Source organism: Jaculus jaculus, chromosome 8 (genome assembly GCF_020740685.1).
Source record: "Jaculus jaculus isolate mJacJac1 chromosome 8, mJacJac1.mat.Y.cur, whole genome shotgun sequence".
Taxonomy (NCBI): domain Eukaryota; kingdom Metazoa; phylum Chordata; class Mammalia; order Rodentia; family Dipodidae; genus Jaculus; species Jaculus jaculus.
The window spans coordinates 6,445,242-6,466,926 of NC_059109.1; the positions used below are offsets into that span (position 1 = coordinate 6,445,242).

General features: G+C 46.3%; 1 protein-coding gene and 1 non-coding gene across 2 annotated transcripts in view; one reads left to right on the forward strand and one right to left on the reverse strand.

Annotated features, from left to right (window-relative positions):
* Positions 1-21,685, forward strand: part of Zfand3 (zinc finger AN1-type containing 3) — a 236,868-nt gene that overhangs the window by 211,273 nt on the left and 3,910 nt on the right. The window lies entirely within an intron of this gene.
* LOC123463065 lies at positions 10,974-11,080 on the reverse strand. Its single transcript, XR_006638677.1, has one exon. It is a non-coding gene; the product is annotated as a U6 spliceosomal RNA (small nuclear RNA).

Genomic DNA, 21,685 nt, shown 5'->3' on the forward strand with positions numbered 1-21,685 from the left:
TCCACGAGGTCAGAGGCTCGTATTCTACTGCAGGAGCAAGGACAGGGTGGGGCTGGGATGGAAGGGGGGCAGATGAGTGGTTTTGAGGCAGGCAGTTGTGCCATCAAATGCATGAGGAAGGAAAGGGTAAAGATAAGGGAGAACACATCCCTTGTGGTCATGCATGTGATATGGTCAGGTGAAGCTAGAACCTAGGTTTGGCCACATTTTCATCCACTGTCAGGTCTTTGTAAACTCTAGAAGAGGCAGAGAAGGAATCTGGGATCTAATGGTGTTTCCCTTACTGAAGTGTCTTGTCCAACCCTCCGAGGTTGCAGATCTTGCTCCTGGCTCAGGTGAGCTGGGGCGGGGGGGGGGGGGGGGTGCAGTGTTCCTTCTGCGAGCAGTGCTGGGAACCTCCCATTTTGCCTATTGTTTTTAGTTTTTCCTCAGAATGGTGACATTTTCTCTACCTTGTGTAGTTTGAATGGATGTCACCCCCGTCCCCTCCAATAGATTCAGGAGTTTTACTCAGGCTTGTAACTTGGATTTCCAGTTGCCTGGCTGGAGGAGGTGTCACTGGGTGGATCCTGGGGTCCAGTCCTAAGGTGTGTTTGGGGGTGGATCTGAATTCCAGCCTCAAGTCTGCAGGGAGCAGTCTGAGTTCTGCCTGGTTCCCTGCTGTTTGGCTGCTGGTGTTTGCTCTTCCGGTGCCGGTGCTGGTGCTGCTCTGTGTGGATCTCTGTAGAGGGACCACCTTCTTCCACCAGTATGGAGCTTCCCCTGGATCTGGCCGTCTGAAATAAATGCCATTCCTCCTATAGACTGGTTTGGAGGTTCATTCAGCAGCATGGAGAGCTGATTGACACTGTGTTCCTGTTTGCTTCTTGGAATAGCTGAGCCCTTGGTAGCCGACCAGCTCTGCTGTGGTCCTTCGGCTGTGCTCGTGGATGCTTCCTCCTTGCGTGAGGCTCACCTTCAGCACAGAGAGATCCATATCCCCATTTTCCAGTTTGCCCAGCAGTTTTGAGGCAGACCATCCAGTTCTCTAAGGTCCTAGAATCAGCTGGAAAGAAATCCAGAAGTGGTTGTCAGGTGACGACTCCTTGTGCTGCACCATCAAGTGTCACGCTCCTCTGCCGGGCCCTTCACTGCGCCTCTCAGTTGGGTTTACCACAGGTTGTGTTCGTTCTCACTACCTAACGATACATAGTATAGTCGCTTGTCTGGTGCCCAGCTCTGAGTTGTCTTAGAGGAAGATTGGACTCTTCTGTCTGGAAGGGGCCTCTGTGCTTTGTGTAGGCCCTTCACATGGAGCCTTGTAGAGAAAGAGCTGGGAGTTCGCATTGGTTCAATGAGTCTTATACCATGTGACCAGAAAAGTGACTGAGTTGGGGCTTGGGAAGATGGCTCCATGGTTAAGGTGCTTGCCTGCAAAAGCCTAGTGACCTGTGTTCATTTCCCCAGTACCCATGTAAAGCTATATACACAAGGTGGTACATGTATCTGGAGTTCATTTGCAGCATTAGAGGCTCTGGCCTGCCCATTCCTCCCCCCTTGCAAATAAATAAAAAATATATATATTTAAAAATGATCAAGTCAGCATCCATACCTTAAAAGTTGAAGGATAGCAGTAATAACCTGCACCCCAGGACTGCCTTTTACAGACTGCTCTTATGTTCCCCCCTCTTGTCTGGCTGCCTGGCCTCTCTAGGAAAGGACAGGCAGGTTTGGTTATTCCCTTGAGGATGCATGGAGTATTGGGTGATCTTTAACTGCCCTGAAAGGCTGGAGAGAGGGGTAAACACAGTTATTTACTACTGAATGTGAAGACTCAGGAAAGTAGCTTGAACTCAGACACTTCTCCACTGCAAAAAAAAAAAAAAAAAACCAAAAAAAAAAACACCTTTATTTTGTGTATATATATTCACAATCTTTTTCTTCCATCCCCTTCCATTCTGTACAGGTTATTAACTGCTGACAAGAAATTCACATCTCATAAATAATGCTTAAGAGCCACTGCTAAATAAATTGAATGTGTTATGAATTGTGATGGGCCTTTTTGTAGCATTCGATGCCTAGAGCAGGAAGAACAGAGGATGTCGTTTTCATTAATTTCTAATGAGGTGCCAATTAAAGGCAGGGAAGTAGCTCCGAAGGGAAGAGTGGCCAAGCTCCCCTGAATCCTCCGCCCCGGGGCTGTCATCCAAACACTGCCAGCCAAGCCTTCTCCAAAAATTCCATTAAATTACAGTCTCATCCAGAGCACACACAGACACATTCAGCCTCCCTTTGATCTTCAAACGAGCAATTTGTAAGGTGACTTCTGAGCCTGCTCACATTGGGAGCAGCTATAGGTGACAGGAATTGTTAATTGTCAAAACACTCCATGGGCTTTTAGTAAGGAGGTGAATTTTGAAGATGCATTTCCCCTCTGCCTCACTGTGACTAGATAACCTTTAAGTCAACAGTTCCAAAGGAAAGCCCCTTTCCAGTGAGATTTTCCAGGATGCCAATTAGAAAGGCATGTGGTGAGGCTGGAATGGTATCTTGCATCCTTGAGCATCTTCAACAGTTTAACTTCCCAGGGCAGAAAACAGTTGTGTAAAATGGATTTGTTTGTTTCAATTTCTACTTGGTAGGCAAAAGATTAGCTCTTACTCATTGCAGGAATCTTGTCTCCTGAAATACCACCTAGAATATGTTTTCCTGAAATCTGGCCATTGTCATCACATCTGGGCCACAGCACAGTTACACAAGTGCTGTCTTCTCTAAGCAAATCTGCCACAATACCCACAGAATGGCTTTTCAGTTACTGTGCATGGCCTCACAGAGCCACACAGTTTCTTCTTAAGTAATAGTGTGAGGGCTTGCATAAGTTTGGCATGTTTCCAGTTGGTGACTTAATGAGCAATAAGCAGATGTGGTCCCTTTTGGGACATTAGTGTTCTTACTAACCTCATAGGTAATCTGACTTTCTTGGCTGTTTCCAAAGTAAGTTTTCTATTCGCTTTAGAAACCCTGTGATGCTATAGCCAGTGCCTCCAGAGAGCTCGTTTCCACATGCGTCTGTGGTCATGTGACTCTGTCATTCACTGTCAAACCAAAGTTAACAACCGTTTATTGACATAACTATGAAAGCATTTTGCTAGGTTTTGTGGGAAATAAGGGAGCTAGACATACAGAATCTAGGAGCTCCCAGGCCAGGTTCAGTGTGCTGGGGTGGGTTTGTTACAACAGGGATGGCTGGCCTGCCCCAGCATTCTCTTCAGTGAACCATCCCAGATGATTCGGAGAATCCTGAGCCAGGAGAGCAGTTGTGAGTGCTCTGGGCAGCCTGAAGTCTTCAGTCCTTGAAAGTTCGTTCCTAAAAAGTGTGTCTAGGACCATTCTAAACAAGTCAGCAAAAGGCCCCCAGGGAATGTTGTCAATTTTGTATCTGGAGGGAAATCTGCATGCCTGGACCATGTGAGTTACTGACGGCCATCATGAGTCTTTGTCCTGTTACTTGAGTGTTTGCTAAGAAGATACATTTATTTTTTTCACAGATCACTTACTCCACAGTTACTGGCTTCAGGAAGTTGGTTCCATTAGTTTTATTGGATCTGCCATCCATGTTCCATTTTTGTCTCTTGGTTCAATAATGTCCTTTCCAAAAGCCACATTTCTCCTCCTCCTCTGTGGGATCTAGTCCATGATCAGGTGTTGCATTTTGTTGCCACATGTCTTTAGTCTCTTAATCTAGAAAAGCTCCTGTTTTATTGTATTGACGTTTTTAGAGAGCACAGCCTTCTCCCAACACTGTTTAAGAATAGATCATTCTTCATTTGGGAACTGATCGGCATGGTGTTTCTTCATAGCTGGATTCAGGGTGCATGCTCCAAGCCAGCCGTTGTGCATAAGTGATGGTGTCCTGCTCAGCGTTTTACATTGGTGACAGACGTCCTCCAGCTCCAGTGTTGGTGATTTCTGAATCACCCAGTTAAGGTCTGGTCCACTTTCCCTAATCCATAGTTCAACACGCCATGAGAAAACGCTCTCGCGCCACGTCAGTGCTAGGAAGCGAGCGCGCCCTGCCGCCCGCGGAGCTCCTCTTTCGCAGCGGAGACTGAGTTAGCTGCGTGGGGTTTCCCCAGAGCCACCCAGGGCTCTACATGAGAAAGCATGGCTGCCGTGTAATCCAGGCCTCGTGCTCCTGTTCTTATGCTGAGTCTGGTGACGAAAAGCTAAAGTTTGTCCCCTGCTCCTGAGACGGCACCTGTGGCTCAAGAGAAAGAAGCGTCCTGTCTGTCCTCCCCAAAGAAAAAGGGACCCTATGGCATGATTGCGTTGTGAAAACTAGAGGAAGTTGGGAACTTGAGGCATGTCTAAGCTATTTCTCCCTTTTTCTACTTGGTTCCTTTCTTTCTCTGTATGATTTACCAAAACACAAGCGCGCTGTGTCTACTCCCCATCGTCTTTAGTGGTGTGCGTTCTACTTACTCCAAAGCCAGGAGGCCGAGTCCCCGTGAGGCCCACTCGCCACTGCAGGTTGTGTTGTCAGAGCACAGTGAGTCAGGCCTGTTAACTGAGCGCGCACACCGTGTACAGTGTATCTGGGTCCTGGAAGACAAGGCCGCCACATGTCCTTGGACAGAGTAGTAGAAAGACAGCAGAAACACCCTGTTCCTCCTCCCCAGGCAAAGGACCATCAAGGGCAAGTGTGTAGAGCACCCGTGTCCTTCCCTGCCCACATGCTGCACATCTCAGAAGCAGACCTGCAGCTGCTTCTGTGCTTCAGTCTTAGCCAGTGATGTCACCATACAGTTTTAGAGAGTACTTTATAAGGAGAGAAAGAAGATAATTGAGAACAGAAATGAATTGCCAATGTCTTTGTAATTTCTTAAAATTTTATTTATTTATTTATTTGAGAGCAACAGAGGGAGAAGGAGGCAGAGGGAGGGAGGGAGGGAGGGAGGGAGGGAGGGAGAATGGGTGCGCCAGGGCCTCCAGCCACTGCTAACGAACTCCAGATGTTTGCGCCCCCTTGTGCATCTGGCTAACATGGGCCCTGGGGTCCTTAGGCATCACAGACAAGAGCTTAACCACTAAGCCATCTTTCCAGCCCTGTAATTTTTTTGTTTTAGTAATAAATAGTTTTGGTTAATTCTTTGTCCAGCAAACTATACCATACACACACACACACACACACACACACACACATATACATATACATCAATATATCCTAATATACCATAATATTTTTACATACCATAAATCTTTTCCATTTTACAATTCAGTGAGTTTTAGTAAATTTGTGTAAGTTGTATGGTCATTACCAGTGTTTTTAATATTTCATCATTTTTGCATCCTACCCGCAGGCAGCCAACTGCTGTCTTTCTATTGCTGTAGTTTTGGGGTTTTTTGAGAATTTTGGAGGTAGTGATGTGGCTTAGCAGTTAAGACACTTGCCTGTGAAACCAAAGCACCCAGGTTCAATTCCCTAGGTCCCACGTAAGCAAGATGCACAGGGTGGCGTATGCGTCTGGAGTTTGTTTGCACCAGCTGGAGGCCCTGGCACACCCATTCTCTCTCTCTCTCTGCCACTTTCTGTCTCTATCTCAAATAAATAAAAAAATATTTAAAGAAGAATTTTGATATGAATGGATTCATATTGTATGTATCTTAAATGTCTACATCACATGCTGTTTATCCACTAAGTGTTCATTCCTCTGAGAGCTGCATAGTGTATCCACCCACCCCCACGTCTGTTTCTCCATTTGTCAGTCAGTGTGTACTTGGGTTGTTGGGTGCTGCTGTGACTGGAGCTGCAATAACAGTGCACAGGTCTTCAGGGAGACAGGCATGACGTGGGTCTTCATTTTTGTTGGGTGCATATACAGGAATCGAGTTGTTAGGTTAACTGAGAGGTTTATGTCTGACATTTTAGTAACTGCCAAAGCATTTGCAAGAACCGTGTACCAGTTTACAGTCCCCTCATCAGTGCTTTAGGGTTTAGCTTCTCCATATCCTTCCCAGCTTTTAGTGCTGAGTCTGTTTGCTCCACCTGTTCTCCTGGGTATATTCCATCTCCCTGTGATACATTTAATTCACACCTCCTTAATGACCAGTACGTGGAACATTTATTTCTTCATGTGCTTTACAACTGCAGAGACACCTTTGTAAAGATCTTCTTTAATTCATCAGCCAGAGTATATAGTTTTTCAATATATATACATATCATTCTTTTGTTAAAGTCATTCCTAAATGCTCTAGTTTTTTGATGATATCGCTGCCTCTTAGAAGTGCATTCGGTTTTCTTTTGCAATCTGTCACCTGGCTAAGCTTTCCAGTTAGTTGTAGATACTTTAAGATATTTCATATCCATGATCATGCCAACTGCAAGTTCTTGGGGGGGGGAGGGGCAGAGCCGCGTGCAGATCAACAGCTTCCTTTGGTCCCTGTTAGAGCGTGTGGCCTTCGCTGCCACTCTCGTACTACCAACCACCTGCAAGCTCGTGGGGCATGCGCGGACTCGGGCCTTGGTGGTGGAGTCTCTCAGCTAAAGGATGCGATCTAGGTAAAGAATATTCTTTAATGTACTCTTCTTCTCTGCCTTGAAGTTTTGTTGGTGGGAGGAAAAAGATGCAACATATCATTGCTTTCTTGATTTCATGTCAGCTCTTTGCCATGGCTTCAGCTTTTATCATTTGCCTTGCTGAACAGTACACTGAATAATTAAGACACACACTTCATCTAGGCATTGGTGAGATGGGTCTTTGGAGTCACAGAAACTACTATGTCACAGACGTGTGTCTCACCATACCTTCTAAACCTAGAGTCCAGACATGGATCTTTTTTTAAAAAAAATTTTTATTAGCATTTTCCATGATTATAAAAAAAATCACATGTTAATTCCCTCCCACCCCCCCACACTTTCCCCTTTGAAATTCCATTCTCCATCATATTACCTCCCCATCACAATCATTGTACTTAAATATATACAATATCAACCTATTAAGTACCCTCCTCCCTTCCTTTCTCTTCCCTTCATGTCTCCTTTTTAACTTACTGGCCTCTACTACTAAGTATTTTCATTCTCCCGCAGAAGCCCAGTCATCTGTAGCTAGGATCCACATATGAGAGAGAACATGTGGCGCTTGGCTTTCTGGGGCCTGGGTTACCTTACTTAGTATAATCCTTTCCAGGTCCATCCATTTTTCTGCAAATTTCATAGCTTCATTTTTCTATACCGCTGAGTAGAACTCCATTGTATAAATGTGCCACATCTTCATTATCCACTTATCAGTTGAAGGACATCTAGGCTGGTTCCATTTCCCAGCTATTATAAATTGAGCAGCAATAAACATGGTTGAGCACATACTTCTAAGGAAATGAGATGCTTCCTTCAGATATATGCCTAGGAGTGCTATAGCTGGGTCATATGGTAGATCAATCTTTAGCTGTTTTAGGAACCTCCACACTGATTTCCACAATGGCTGGACCGGATTGCATTCCCACCAGCAGTGTAGAAGGGTTCCTCTTTTTCCATATCCCCGCCAGCATTTATGATCATTTGTTTTCATGATGGTGGCCAATCTGACAGGAGTGAGATGGAATCTCAATGTAGTTTTAACCTGCATTTCCCTGATGACTAGTGACATAGAACATTTTTTTTAGATGCTTATATGCAATTCGTATTTATTCCTTTGAGAATGCTCTATTTAGCTCCATAGCCCATTTTTTGATTGGCTTGTTTGATTCCTTATTATTTAACTTTTTGAGTTCTTTGTATATCCTAGATATTAATCCTGTATCAGATATATAGCTGGTGAAGATTTTTTCCCATTCTGTAGGTTGCCTCTTTGCTTTTTTCACTGTGTCCTTTGCAGTGCAAAATCTTTGTAATTTCATGAGGTCCCAGTGATTAATCTGTGGTTTTATTGCCTGAGCAATTGGGGTTGTATTCAGAAAGTCTTTGCCAAGACCAGTATGTTGAAGGGTTTCCCCTATTTTTTCCTCTAGCAGTTTCAGAGTTTCAGGTCTGATGTTAAGGTCTTTAATCCATTTGGACTTAATTCTTGTGCATGGCGAGAGAGAAGAATCTGTTTTCATCATTCTGCAGATATATATCCAGTTTTCCCAACACCATTTGCTGAAGAGGCTGTCTTTTCTCCAGTGAGTATTTTGGCATTTTTGTCGAATATCAGGTGGCTATAGCTACTTGGGCTTACATCTGGGTCCTCTATTCTGTTCCACTGATCTACATTTTGTGCCAGTACCACGCTGTTTTTGTTACTATGGCTCTGTAGTATAGGTTAAAATCGGGTATAGTGATACCACCAGCCTTATTTTTGTTGCTCAGTATTATTTTAGGTATTCGAGGTTTTTTGTGATTCCAAATGAATTTTTGGATTTTTTTTTCTATTTCCATGAAGAATGCTTTTGGAATTTTGATAGGGATTGCATTAAATGTGTAGATTGCTTTTGGTAAGATTGCCATTTTCACAATATTGATTCTTCCAATCCAGGAACAAGGGATGTTTCTCCACTTTCTAGTGTCTTCTGCAATTTCTCGCTTGAGTGTTTTAAAGTTCTCATTGTAGAGATTCCTTACTTCCTTGGTTAGGTTTATTCCAAGGTACTTTATTTATTTGTTTGTTTTTAATGCAATTGTGAATGGGAGTGATTCTGTGATTTCATCCTCTGTGTGTTTGTTATTAGCATATCTGAAGGCTACTGATTTCTGTGTATTTATTTTGTATCTTGCTACATGGCTGTAGGTTTCGATCAGCTCTAACAGTTTGCTAGTAGAGTCTTTAGGGTCCTTTATGTATAGAATCATGTCATCTGCAAATAATGATAACTTGATCTCTTCCTTTCCAATTTGTATCCCTTTTATGTGTGTCTCTTGCCTTATTGCTATGGCTAAGACATCCAAAACTATATTAAATAAAAGTGGGGACAGTGGACACCCTTGTCTTGTTCCTGATTTTAGTGGAAATGCTTCCAGTTTTTCCCCATTTAGTAATATGTTGGCTGTAGGCTTGTCATAAATAGCTTTTATTATATTGAGATATGTTCTTTCTATTACCAGTCTCTGTAGGACTTTTATTATGAAGGGATGTTGGATTTTTGTCAAATGCTTTCTCTGCATCTAATGAGATGATCATGTGATTTTTGTCCTTCAACCCGTTTATATAATGTATTACATTTATAGATTTGCGTATATTGAACCATCCCTGCATCTCTGGGATAAAGCCTACTTGGGCAGGGTGAATGATCTTTTTGATATACTCTTGTATTCTGTTTGCCAATATTTTGTTGAGAATTTTTGCATCTATGTTCATGAGGGAGATTGGTCTGTAATTTTCTTTTTTTGTTCTATCTTTGCCTGGTTTTGGTATCAGGGTGATGCTGGCCTCATAGAAGGAGTTTGGTAGAATTCCTTCTTTTTCTATTTCCTGGAAAAGCTTAAGAAGCAATGGTGCTAGATCTTCTTTAAAGGTCTGGTAAAATTAAGCAGTGAATCCATCCGGGCCTGGGCTTTTTTTAGTTGGGAGATTATTGATAACTGTTTGGATCTCCATGTCTGTTATAGGTCTATTTAAGTGATTAATCTCATTTTGATTTAATTTAGGTAGGTCATATAAATCAAAGAAATCATCCATTTCTTTCAGATTTTCATACTTTGTGGAGATATGCTTTTATAGTATGTCCCTATGATTTTTTGAATTTTTCTGGAATCTGTTGTGATGTTACCTTGTTCATCTCTGATTTCATTAATTTGTGTCTCTTCTCTCTTTCTTTTGGTCAGATTTGCTAAGGGTTTATCAATCTTGTTTATCCTTTTTTTTTAAATTAAATTTAATTTTTTTAAATTTTTATTAACATTTTTGTTTATCCTTTCAAAGAACCAACTCTTTCTTTCATTAATTCTTTGGATTTTTTTTGTTTCTATTTCATTAATTTCTGCCCTAATATTTATTATTTCTTTCCGCCTACTGATTTTTGGTTTGCCTTGTTCTTCTTTTTCCAAGGCTGTAAGGTGAAGCATTAGGTTGTTTACTTACTTGCGACCTTTCTAATTTCTTAATATAGGCCCTTAAGGCTATAAATTTACCTCTTAGAACTGCCTTCATTGTGTCCCAGAGATTTTGATATGTTGTGTTCTCATTATCGTTTGACTCTTATAAGTTTTTTGATTTCCTTCTTGATTTCTTCATTGACCCATTCATCATTTAGTAGTATATTGTTTAGTTTCCATGATTTTGTGTATGCTCTATAGCCTTTCTTGCTACTGATTTGTAGTTTAATTGCATTGTGGTCAGATAGAATGCAAAGAATTATTTCAATTTTCCTGAATTTGTTAAGCTTTGCTTTGTGTCCTAATATATGGTCTATTTTAGAGAATGTTCCATGTGCTGCTGAAAAGAATGTATATTCTGCAGCCTTTGGATGAAATGTCCTGTATATATCAGTTTAGGTCCATTCCTTCTATGACCTCATTTAGTCCAGATGCCTCTCTGTTTATTTTTTCCCGGGATGACCTGTCAATTGATGAGAGTGGGGTGTTAAAGTCACCCACCACCACTGTGTTTGGTGTTATCTGTGACCTTAGTTCTAATAGTGTTTGTTTTACGAATTTGGGAGCCCCCATGTTAGGTGCATGTATGTTTAGGATTGTAATGTCCTCCTGTTGGAGTGTGCCCTTAATCAATATAAAGTGACCTTCCTTATCTTTTTTGACTAACGTTGGACTAAAGTCTACCTTGTCCGATATTAGGATAGCAACCCCTGCTTGTTTTTTAGGCCCATTTGCTTGAAACACCGTCTTCCAACCTTTCACCCTAAGATAATGTCTATCCTTTGTAGACAACAAATTATAGGATCCTGCTTTTTAACCCAGTCTGCAAACCTATGTCTTTTTGTTGGGGCATTGAGGCCGTTGATATTAAGAGATATTATTGAAAGGTGTGTATTTATGTTTGCCTTTTTTTTGGTGGTTCCAGTTCAAAAATATGGAACGCTTCACGAATCTGCGTGTCATCCTTGCGCAGGGGCCATGCTAATCTTCTCTGTATCGTTCCTTTTTTAGTATATGTGATGCCGAAGTGAGCACCAGACATGGGTCTTAAACGTCATGGGAATCATCTGTGGATGGGTAGCCAGGTGCTGGGTCCACCACCAGCACTGGGAGAGCAGCGTCTCCTGTTGCTTGGCAGCCTCTCAGGCCCTCCTCTTCCGCAGGCCTGTGCTCCACAGACTTGAATAGGTGCCTAGGCTTCTCAGCCGCTGCATTCCTTCTGAAGAGCACCCATGCTCAGCGATTGCAGACCTGGAATCAGAGTATCAAAGTGAGGGTCAGGTTCAGAGTTTGTCTTCATATTTTCCCCTGAGGTGCTTGCAATACCTGGGTGTCTTTAAAAAAAAACAACTGCAACAAACTTTGTTCATCAGGTGATGACCTCCTGAGGAACTCAGAAATCTCTTGGAGTCCATACGGGCCTCTGTTAGTAAGTAAGCTTCTTAGCGTAAATGCTCAGTCCATAGCCCGCTCCCCCTTCTCCCAGCCTAAGAGCACTGCAGGGCAGAAACCACACTGAATTCTTCTGCTGGTCTCAGCCCAAGCTGTGTATCTGATGGGCAGTAATGTTGTTACTATGGGGACACACTGAGAATCCTGCACTTGGGTTGTGTCATCTGACCCTTTCCAAGTCGTCATTGAATAGGGGCATCTCCATCTTTACAGAGGAAAACTAACTCAAATGCTAAGGGAAAGTGGGGTTTGAGCCCAGATCTGTTTTTACGTCCTGGAGTGGGACCCTATAAACATTGTTGTCTGTCCATATTGTCAGCCTTGCAGGTTGTAGTGAATGGTAGAAATATATGTGACCTGTTGTGTGAGAACCACTTGCTAGGGTGTTATTATCAAACCCCCCCCCCCCCAGGCACTTTTGAGTTGTGTTCCCTGTGTCACTTGTCACTGCATTTGGGAAGACATTTCTGGAGCACAGTCACACATTTAGGTTTGCTACTTTACCTGGGTAATACGAGACATATGACATTCCTTTAAAAAAAAAAAAAAAGAAGTATTAAGCCTGTCCCCTCCCAGCAAGGAGGAGAGCAGCCCCTTCCTACTTTGACAGTGAGCTTTTAAAGGCAAAACACACATTCCTTTACAATGACCTGCCCCTTACTCTTCATCCACCACCACCCCCCCCCCCCTTTTGCAAGAGCAAGCAAGCAAGCAAGCATGGTTTACAAAGGCAGAATTTGGGCAGATGGAGCTCTGGGTTAGGGCGAGACCAAACAGCAGGTGAAGCTCTCGTGGAGAACAGGCCACCTGGCCTCACTCCTTATTGATGCCTAGATTCTGTTTCTCTGGGTGCCGGTTCTTGTCGTCTTTGTCCACAAAGACCCGCCTCCCCCAAGATCCCGTGTGCGTTTCAACGCTCTTGGGTGCCCCAATTTACTACACATCACTGCACTGTATTGATTTTATTTGCAGTTGATTTCTTGCTTTTCTTCTCGCGACCTTCAGCTGTTTTCCTGTGTGTCTGTTGGCTTTAAAGGCAGGAACCATGGCTGCTTTTTTTTTTTCTTCTTCTTTTCTTCTTCTCCACTCAACATAGAGTTCTGTAAATAGTGCACAGATGACCAATAAATGCTTTTGACTCCTTGAGCCCAATAGTTGCTTTCCTTTGCTGGACTGACAGCTAGCCTGGTTCTTGAATCCTTTATTTATTAGCTGAGATTTCTACAGCACCTTTCCTCTGAGAAGATCAATATCAGTGAAGTTCATGTGTGCCTCTGGAAAGTGATTTTCCCTAAGCAGACCAAGGTCCTGAGGGAAGAGCATTGTGAGAGTGAATGAGGTGGGGCTGGGATTACGAAGCTGACCCCCGTCGCCTGTCTCCTGGGCCGCTATGCATCGATGGGCTCGGGTTTGTTTTCAGGGCTGCAGGGATGCAAAGGGCTAAGGGTCCATGCCAGGGCTAGATGTTCTTCTCCAGCTGCAAGTTTCTTTGAAGTAGAGACAATACTTGCCTCTGTTGCCCAGAAAAGGGTGGTTCTAGGTTGTTGGGGAGGTGGCAAGTAGAAGCTGCGCTGGCTGAAGGTAGGTCCTGTGGCAGAGCCCAGCCGGCCCTCTAGGCGCCTCGAGGTGCAGGCAGCCTGGACTCTGCGCTCAGTCGGATGCTCTTCTCTCTCAAGCCGTGTCAACCCACTGGCTCTGGGAGGTGGCATCCGAGTGTGCGAACACAGGGTGGTGTGTACTCTGCCAGTTTACCCAGCCAGGGAGGGAACGTTCTAGATTTACAACTTAAGGGCCAGGTTTATGTTAATTGTCTCACATCTGTTAAATTGCTTTTCCCTGGAGCTGGGTGTATTGTCCCAGGATCGATGTTCCACGGAATCTCGAGTAACTGACCAAAATACGGGGAAAGCCATGTCTGGCTCGTTTGCAAACTCCAGGAGAATCCTCCGTATCACCTGGACATGTTGGACTGCCTCTTAGGGTGAGCTTGAGAGTAGAGGCTGGGATTGCTAAAACATCATAGTAAAGTAAATCTACTACTGTGACGACTGGCATGTGCCCTCAGCCAGACAGCCTGCTGCACCCTTGTCCACCCATGCAACTGGAAATATATGTAGTGTGCTGGTCTTCTGTGGAGTGCTAAGCCATCTCTCCAGCCCCATTTTCTTTTCTTTTTAATGAGTTACCTGTTAGATGGAGTTCTAGAAGAATGTGATAGGAGTCCTCACCCTTTGTGGAGAGAGATGTGCAGCTCATAAGGAGACACACAGATCACTCTGGGAGGGCAGTGCTATAGTGTCTAAGGAACAGAGGCTGATGGGGACCGAGGAGGCACAGCCTGGCTTACAGGACGGCAGAGCTCAGACAGACAGACAAGGTGGGTGGAAAGTGCCCTGCTCAGAGAGAACAGCATGGGCCTGCTGGGAAAAGCTGCAGTGTGTAGAGCCTAGAACAGGAGGGAGAAGAGCTGGTGGGGAAGTTGGGGGCTTAGCTTTTGCAAAGAACTTTTATTCTTATTCTGAACATAGTGGGAAGGACTTGGAGGGTTTTTAGCAAAGGAGTTACAAGATCTGATTCATGGTTTTAGAAGCTCCCCCTGGGAAAGTATGCAAAGACTGGAGAATACATAGACAGCAGCGTGGTTGCTTGGCTGCTGGGGAAAGTAACAGAATGCGATAAGAAACTTCTTTATGCTAAATGTTATTTCATATGATTTGAAGTTTGTCATATTCACGTAGTCCATTATTGTATTCAAAGATGAATTAACAAGTATATCTTGGACCAGTTATCCTAAAAATTAACCCATAAGCCCCCACGTCCTTCTAAGTGCTGTGCCAGGAAAGGCATGTTAGGCAAAGCAGGACACTGGCAAGCACAGTTGGGTCCCTCCCCTGTTCCAGTGTTGTTATTGGAGCTTGTGGGCTCACTTCTACCACAGGAAAGGAGGACACCCTGCAGGGCTCATGAACACGAGGTGAGGCCGGTGTGGGGACTGCGGGAAAGAGCACAAACAGGAGTGAGACTCGGGATAAGGAGGTTCGTTAAAATGCTTCCCTTCCAAGCATCATGAGGACCGGAGTTTAATCCCCAGCACCCACATAAAAATGTTAAGCGTGATGGTGCATGCTTGTGATCCAGTGCTGGGGAGACAGCCTGGTTTCCTGGAGCTTGGGGGCCAATGAGAGAGACCCTGTCTTAAAGGGGAGGGGTGGTATTTCTGAGAATGGCATCCAAGGTTATGTGTTCAGGCCTCCACAGAAACTGCACCACGTGTATGTGTGCACATGCACACATATATGTATATCACACGTGTATGCAAAAAGAAAGAAAATCAAAGGTCTAGGATTGATCAACAGCTGGGTGGGAATTTTCCTATTTTCTAGGCAGGCAGATTAGGAAATAAGCTAATGTAGGAGTCAGTATTAAGGTTCTGTCCTGACTACATCACAATGGAGGTGTTGGTAGAGTTTGCAGTTTAAATTGGAAGACGTCATGGATGGGAATCGGACCTAAGGGAGCACCCTCATGGGGACTGAGAGCCTTTGCTGGACGAGACTTAGTTAAAGGATGTGTATTGGTTATTTTTTTTGTTGCTTGGCCATCCAGAGCCAGAAGCAGCTTATGGAAGGAAAAGGTTTATTTTGGCTTGCAGATTTGAGGAGAGGTTTCATCCCGCTGTCAAGGACGTGTCGACTGCAGAGCAGCACAGGGCTGGGCTGTAACGCCTCGTGCCCTGCCCCCTCGACACTTCCTCCAGCAAGCCTTCACCTCCCAAAGGTTCCGAACTTTCCCAAACAGTGTCACCAACTGGGATCAGACGTTCAAACACATGAGGCTATGGAGGTCATTGTACATGCCGATCACCACAAGGGGCGTGTTGCAGTCCGGTTTGCATTGCTGGTAGACATCACCCAACCAAGAGCAGCTTCTGGGAAAAAGAGCTTTGTTTTGGCTTACAGGCTCGAGGGGAAGCTCCACGACGGCAGGGGAAAACGATGGCATGAGCAGAGGGTGGACATCACCCCCTGGCCACATAAGGTGGACCACAGCAACAGGAGGGTGTGCCAAACACTGGCATGGGGAAACTGGCTGTAAAGCCCATAAGCCCACCCCCAACAATACACTCCCTCCAGGAGGCGTTAATTCCCAAATCTCCATCAGCTGGGAACCTAGCATTCAGAACACCTAAGTTTATGGGGGACACCTGAATCAAACCACCACAGGGTTGCAGGAGACTCGGGCGTTGTGGAAACAGTGAAGGGGTCAAGGAGCAGCAGCTGGTCAAGCGTGAGCAAAGTCACCGGGACGGCACTGCAAGCGTGGATGAGGCTCTGAGAGGTGGCCTCTTAAGCCCTTGTCCCTGAGGTTGAGAGAACAATAGTGTCTTCAGAAGTAACTCTTGATCGCTCATTCACTCAGCCATGAGATTGTGAGAGAGGCTAGCACAGTCCTGGACATGGGATGAAACAGGGGAGTCACAGCATTGATTTCACACAATCTGACCCAACAAGTTAAATGAAAAGTTCGAGAAATGGCCCTAAAATTACATTTATGATTGTAATTGAAGAAGTCCAGATGCTAGGAAACATGTTATGAGGGTCTAGTCGTCTTCCAGAGGGAAAAACAAGTCTGAGCTGGTCTGTCTAGAACAGTGTGTGAGAGGCCGCAGTGCTGCCCTGCTCTGGAGGTGGCCTGTTTAGTACAGCATGGAAGCCACCAGAGTTTCTCCTCATACCCATAGTGATCCCAGAGAGGATTTGCCTGACCACTCTCTCAGCTGAAGAAGGGCTTGAGGTGAGGATTGGCCAGAAGGGGTTGGTGATTTCTAGGTGATGGCAAAGGAATGGAAAGAAGAAAATGCATGTACTTGGTTGTGGAAATAGGACTGACTGAGAAGAGTAAGGAACATGGCAGTGATGACACAGGCTCCTTAGTGAGCTGCTGTCTGCTGGTAGCCCTATTCTCTGAGGATGGGAACTTGAGAAGAGATGTTCCATTTCAGGCGTCTTGACACTCTGAGATAGCCAGAACACCAGGCGGAGATTGAGCCCGGAGGCCTAGAGCCTCCAGAGACAGGTCTGGGCTGAGAGGTAACTTCAGTGCTGTTGGCATACTTAGTTAGAATGTAGGCTGAGACAGGAGAACCCAGCACCTGAGTTCAAAGACAGTAGAGGGGTTGCTGCTAGAGGACTGGAAGGAAAGCAAGGTGCGCAGGTTTCTGGAGCCCACCGAGGCCCTCGGTGGCATGCATGCGTATGTGAGAGCTACCAGCCGTTGGGTTAGTCAGGTCCAGCCACTTGGTGATAGCCTCAAGTCTGAGCCCTTCGCCACTCCCCACCCTGGAGTAACATGGGCTTGGGCTATGAAGGAGGCTCCTTACACACAGGAAGTTTGTAGTATTGAACCACCCTGTTGTCGATTGAGTTACAGGAAGGGTGACTAGAGTCCTTTGTTTGTTTTCAGATTTGAGCTTCTGTCAGTAGCAAAAACAGTCTTGATTCTAAGTCTTGTCCCCTCCAAGGGAGGTGTTTAAGTAAATAACTTTATACATGAAGAACCAGGAAGCCAGCATCTGCCCCTGCTTACATTTATAGTGGACAGAGAAAGGCTAAAGAGATGGCTCAGCAGTTGGAGGTGCTTGCTTGCAAAGCCTCCTGACCCAGGTTCATTTCCCCAGTACCCACATAAAGTCACATGCACAAAGTCGTGCATGTGTCCGGAGTGCATTTTTAGAGTTAAGAGGCACTGGCACAGCCATTATCTCCCTCCCTCAAATATATTTTTCTTTTGGGGTAGGATTTTACTCTAGCCCAGGCTGGCCTGAAATTCACTATATAGTCTCAGGGCAGCCTCGAGTGCACAGTGATCCTCCTACCCCTGCTCCCTGAGTGCTGGGATTAAAGACATGCGCCTCCATGCCCTGCTCAAATAAATTTTTCAGAGAGTGGGCAGAAGATGTTGGACTTGTGACTTTGAAGGGCAGATTTTGTGGAAGTAGAGGAAGTTTTGTGTGTACTTTTACACACTTCACAATGACCTTTTTGAGGTTCTGGGAAAACAAGCCCTGTAAAGACACGTGACTTTAAAGGAAACACACAGAACACGTACGTGTGATGCTGGGTGGCATGGGTGAAACTTTGCTAAATGGCCTCAGCCCAGTCCTTTTGCCCCTGTGTCTTCTCCACTCCAGCCTGGCGTCCTGGAAACAGGCACGACACTCTTGCACATTGTCTGTGAGCTGCTCTCTGCCACACTTGGAAAATTTCCACGGTCCCTTCAAGGTGTCCCTTAACCCTTGAACTTCCTGTGCCCCTGGGCCAGTCTTCATGTATTTACGTGAAGGGTCTCTGTATTTTGCATCTCTTCAGCAGTCACCTACCATGCCTGGCAGACGCTCCATGAAGACAGCTGTGCGTGGAGGGAACGCGTGCAGTGTGCTCTAGACAGAATCCCCTTCCTTGTGTCAGCGGTGCGCGTGGACTTGGGTCAGAAGTGGGCAGCCTGGTTTTGCCTGCATGGAGAGAGGGATACCGTCACTACAAAGAGGCATCCCAGGCTGGAGAGATGCTCAGTGGTTAAGGCACTGGCCTGCAAAGCCTAAGGTCCCAGGTTCAATTCTCCAGATCCCACATAAGCCAGATGCACGTGGTGGCACATGTAGTACCTAGAAGCCCTGGTGCACCCATATTCCCCCCCATCCCATCTGTCTCTAATAAATAAAAATAAATCTTTTTTAAAAAAGAGGCATCCCAGAAGTGGCTTGGAAGGGTTTGTTGGACACACTGCTGTGAGACCGTTGTAGCTGGAATCCAAGAACGGTATTTATGTGCACTGTGCACAGTCTTGGGTCATCCTGACTGGTAACCCCAGGGCCACCTGTGAAGGGGCTTATCCTACAGCTGGAGTGGGGCCAAGTGCCATGTGTGTGTTCATGCCGAGGAAAGCCTCTCCTCCCCTCCCCTTCCCTCCCCTCCTCTCCTCTCCTCTCCCCTCCTGGTAATGGCTGGCCAGGGAACAGGTGCTTGGGGAGCCACGTTGACAGGAGCCTGGCAGCTGAGCTCCCCCATAGGTGTGATGGGGTCGCCTTTCCCCTCCCCTGCACTGTAGCTCTGGGTCTGGTTTGTAGGAGAGAACGAATGCCACACTTACCAGTGGCTGCTGAAAGTTAGGCAGGGTCACCCAGAAGCAAAACCTCTTGCCAGCCCGGCACCACTGTCTTGAGACCACAGATGCCACAGTGTGGGGACGTGTTGCGGTCAGCTCCACGTCGCCAAACACCCCACCGAAAGCAGCTTCCAGGAGGAAAGGGTTATAAATTCTAGGGGAACACCATCAGTGGCTGAAGAAGCTGGCTGCCTTCCATAGATTTAAGCAAAGAGACATCACCAAGCAGCCAGCACCTCAAAACTGCCTCTGTACACCTCAGGGCTGGACTCAGGATCTGCCCCCAGTGACACGCCCCTGTGGCAGGGTCTAGATGCCTGCTAGGGGCTCAGGCAGGAAGTTGAGTCACAAATGCCTGAATCTGGGCTGCAGAGATGTAGTTGCCTGGGAAGCCTGAGAACTCATGCTCAAATCTCCAGATCCCACGTAAGCCAGATGCCCAGTGATGCAAGCCTGCAGTGTTGCACATGGGCAAAAGGGGGCACATGAATTTGGAGTTTGTTTGCAGTGGCTTGAGGCCCTGGAATGCCCATTCTCAATCTTTTCCCCTCTCTCTGCCTCTTTTTCATTCTCTCAAATAAATAAAAACAATTTTTTTAATGCCTGAATCTATGGTGCCAAATATTCAAACTGCCACAGGAGGGGTTACCCAAAAGGCCAGGAGTGTGGCTATTTTTTAGGAATTTAGCCCAAGAAACTGCTCAGCTTCCAGGAATATCGTACAGAAGCTAGGCCTGGAGGAGAATGGAGAGTAGACATGCTCCGTGCCCAAAACACCTGAGCGCCCCCCCCCCCAATGAAGTGCGTCCTGGAGATCCCTCAGTGTATGTTGGGCTGCAGTCTGCCCTGGGCGCTGTGTTGGTGGGTGTGGCGTAAGCCGAGGGCTGTTACTGGTGCCAGTGTAAGTGGTTAACGCTTTCCAACCAGCACATGTTCTTACAAATGAGCCAGGAGGTCAGTGAACTGTCCTGAGCCTTCAGAAACTGGTATATTGCTGGAAAATGTGACTTTTTCACAATGAGCCTGCCTGGTCATGTCAGAAAAGAGGACAGACATACTTGTTCATTCCCTCCCTCTCTCTCTCTCTCTCTCTCTCTCTCTCTCTGACAAGGTCTTGTATATCCCATGCTGGCCTTGAACTCACTGTGTTGCTGAGGAAAACCTTGAACTCCTGGTCCTCCTACCTCTACTTCTTGAGTGCAGGAATTAAAAGCTGGGCACCGTGCATAGTTTATGTGACGCGAGGCTCTTGCGTGGTGGGCAAGCACTCTCCCAACTGTGCTAACCCTCTACCTGTTATTAAAGGGGACTTTGATGCCAAGTGTGCACCTATCCACGTTGCCATGCAGAGGTGGCACGTGAGGACGTGTGAGGAGTTGGGTCTGGGGCCTGCTGGCTGGTGCTCACGTGTGTCTGTAAGCAGTCGTCCATCTGACCTCGGAACAGACAGACGGGACTGGGCCTGGCCTTCACGCTGCGCCCAGCAGACACATCTGTGCGGGCAGAGCTCTTGCTGTCGCTTCACGCTGCACACCAACAGAGCTTTGTACAGCACCCCAGTCCCCAAGGCTTGTCAGTATTTTTAGGTTCTGCTTGAACCTTTGCAATTTGAAATTCAAATGAGCAAGGAAGTGTAAAACATCTCTTCAAGTGAGGTAGAAACACACAGCAGCTGGCTAAGGCCTGCCGTGGCCGTGGCTCTAAAGTAAGGTGCGGCGCAGGGACCTGAGGCACGCACGGGGGTCATGAATTCCTACCCGGGTGTCCAGAGCTGACTAGCTGCCAGCTTTCAGTGGCGCTTGTCACTCCACGCACTGTCTCTGCCGGGTGTGTGTGAAATAAAATGTGAAGGATCAAACACGAGGGTAGATTTTGGCATCTCCTTTTTTATTTGTTTTTCAGAGTTAGGGTCTCAGCCTGGCCTCGAACTCATGACAATCCTCCTACCTCTGCCTCCTGAGTGCTGGGATTAAAGGTGCGTGCCACCACACCCAGCCCTGGCCTCACCCTTCTTGTTATCCTTAGAAAGCTGTCCTAGCCCCCAGCTTTTCTCCATTCCCCACACGATAGCCGTTCCCTGTGGCCAGTGGAAGGGACGGTGAAGGGCAAGGGCCCTGGTAGGTAGTTGTCCTCTTCTGCCACCCCAGTGCCCTGTGTGCCTGTTCTCCTGCTCACAGGCCTGTCGAAGGCACTAGGTTGGGTGATGCTGCCTGCTGTGGGGGAGGGCGCTCAGCAAAGGACCAAGGGTTACATCGTTTTGGCCTCGTGTTTGCATTTGTTCAGAATTTGTTGCCAGGTATGGTGATTCAGTCTCAAAATAACCCTTTTGTGAGCCGAGGTGAGCTTTTGCTCTGTGTGTGATACCTTAGTGAACTGACTGGGTGAATTCCACACCTTAGCTATAGAAGCTGCAGGGTGAGGGGAGAAGCTTGGTTCCTAGCAAATGAGTATTCTCAGAAGCCCGTGTCAGCCACTGTATGTCTCGAAGAATGCTTCCCATGGCATTTGCGTTGGGCATGTTCACGTTTGAGGTGCACATCTGGATAGGGCCATTTGCTGAATGCCTGCATTAGGAGAGCCACGTCCAGACATGGGAGTTTAGTATCTCTGAGTGGGTTCTCTTCCCAAGAGAGCCCCCATACTGCCCCTGTGCTCAAGGCTAGTCACCTGAAAAGCCCTTTGCCTTTACCACTCACACAGGCTTCTTTCAGGCCTGGGCTTCCTCTGTGGGGAGCACCAGGGTCTCTGACACACAGCGCCGAGTCAGGGCAGCTACTATTTTCCTTTCTCTTACTGTCACAACCACAGCTTGGGCAGGCCCTGGCATGATGGGCTGCCAGTATACATCTGCTGTGTCTGTCTCCCCTCTTCCTGTCCTGTGCCCTGTCCTGATGCTACCTGCTCATCCTTATGAGCAGCGCCCGTTTGTTTTCACCTTTCAGAAAACAAGGCCAGGTCGCACACTGCGCCTGCGGGTGCATAGATCGTGGGTCCTGAATGAAGACTTCCTGGCTGACAAAGCAC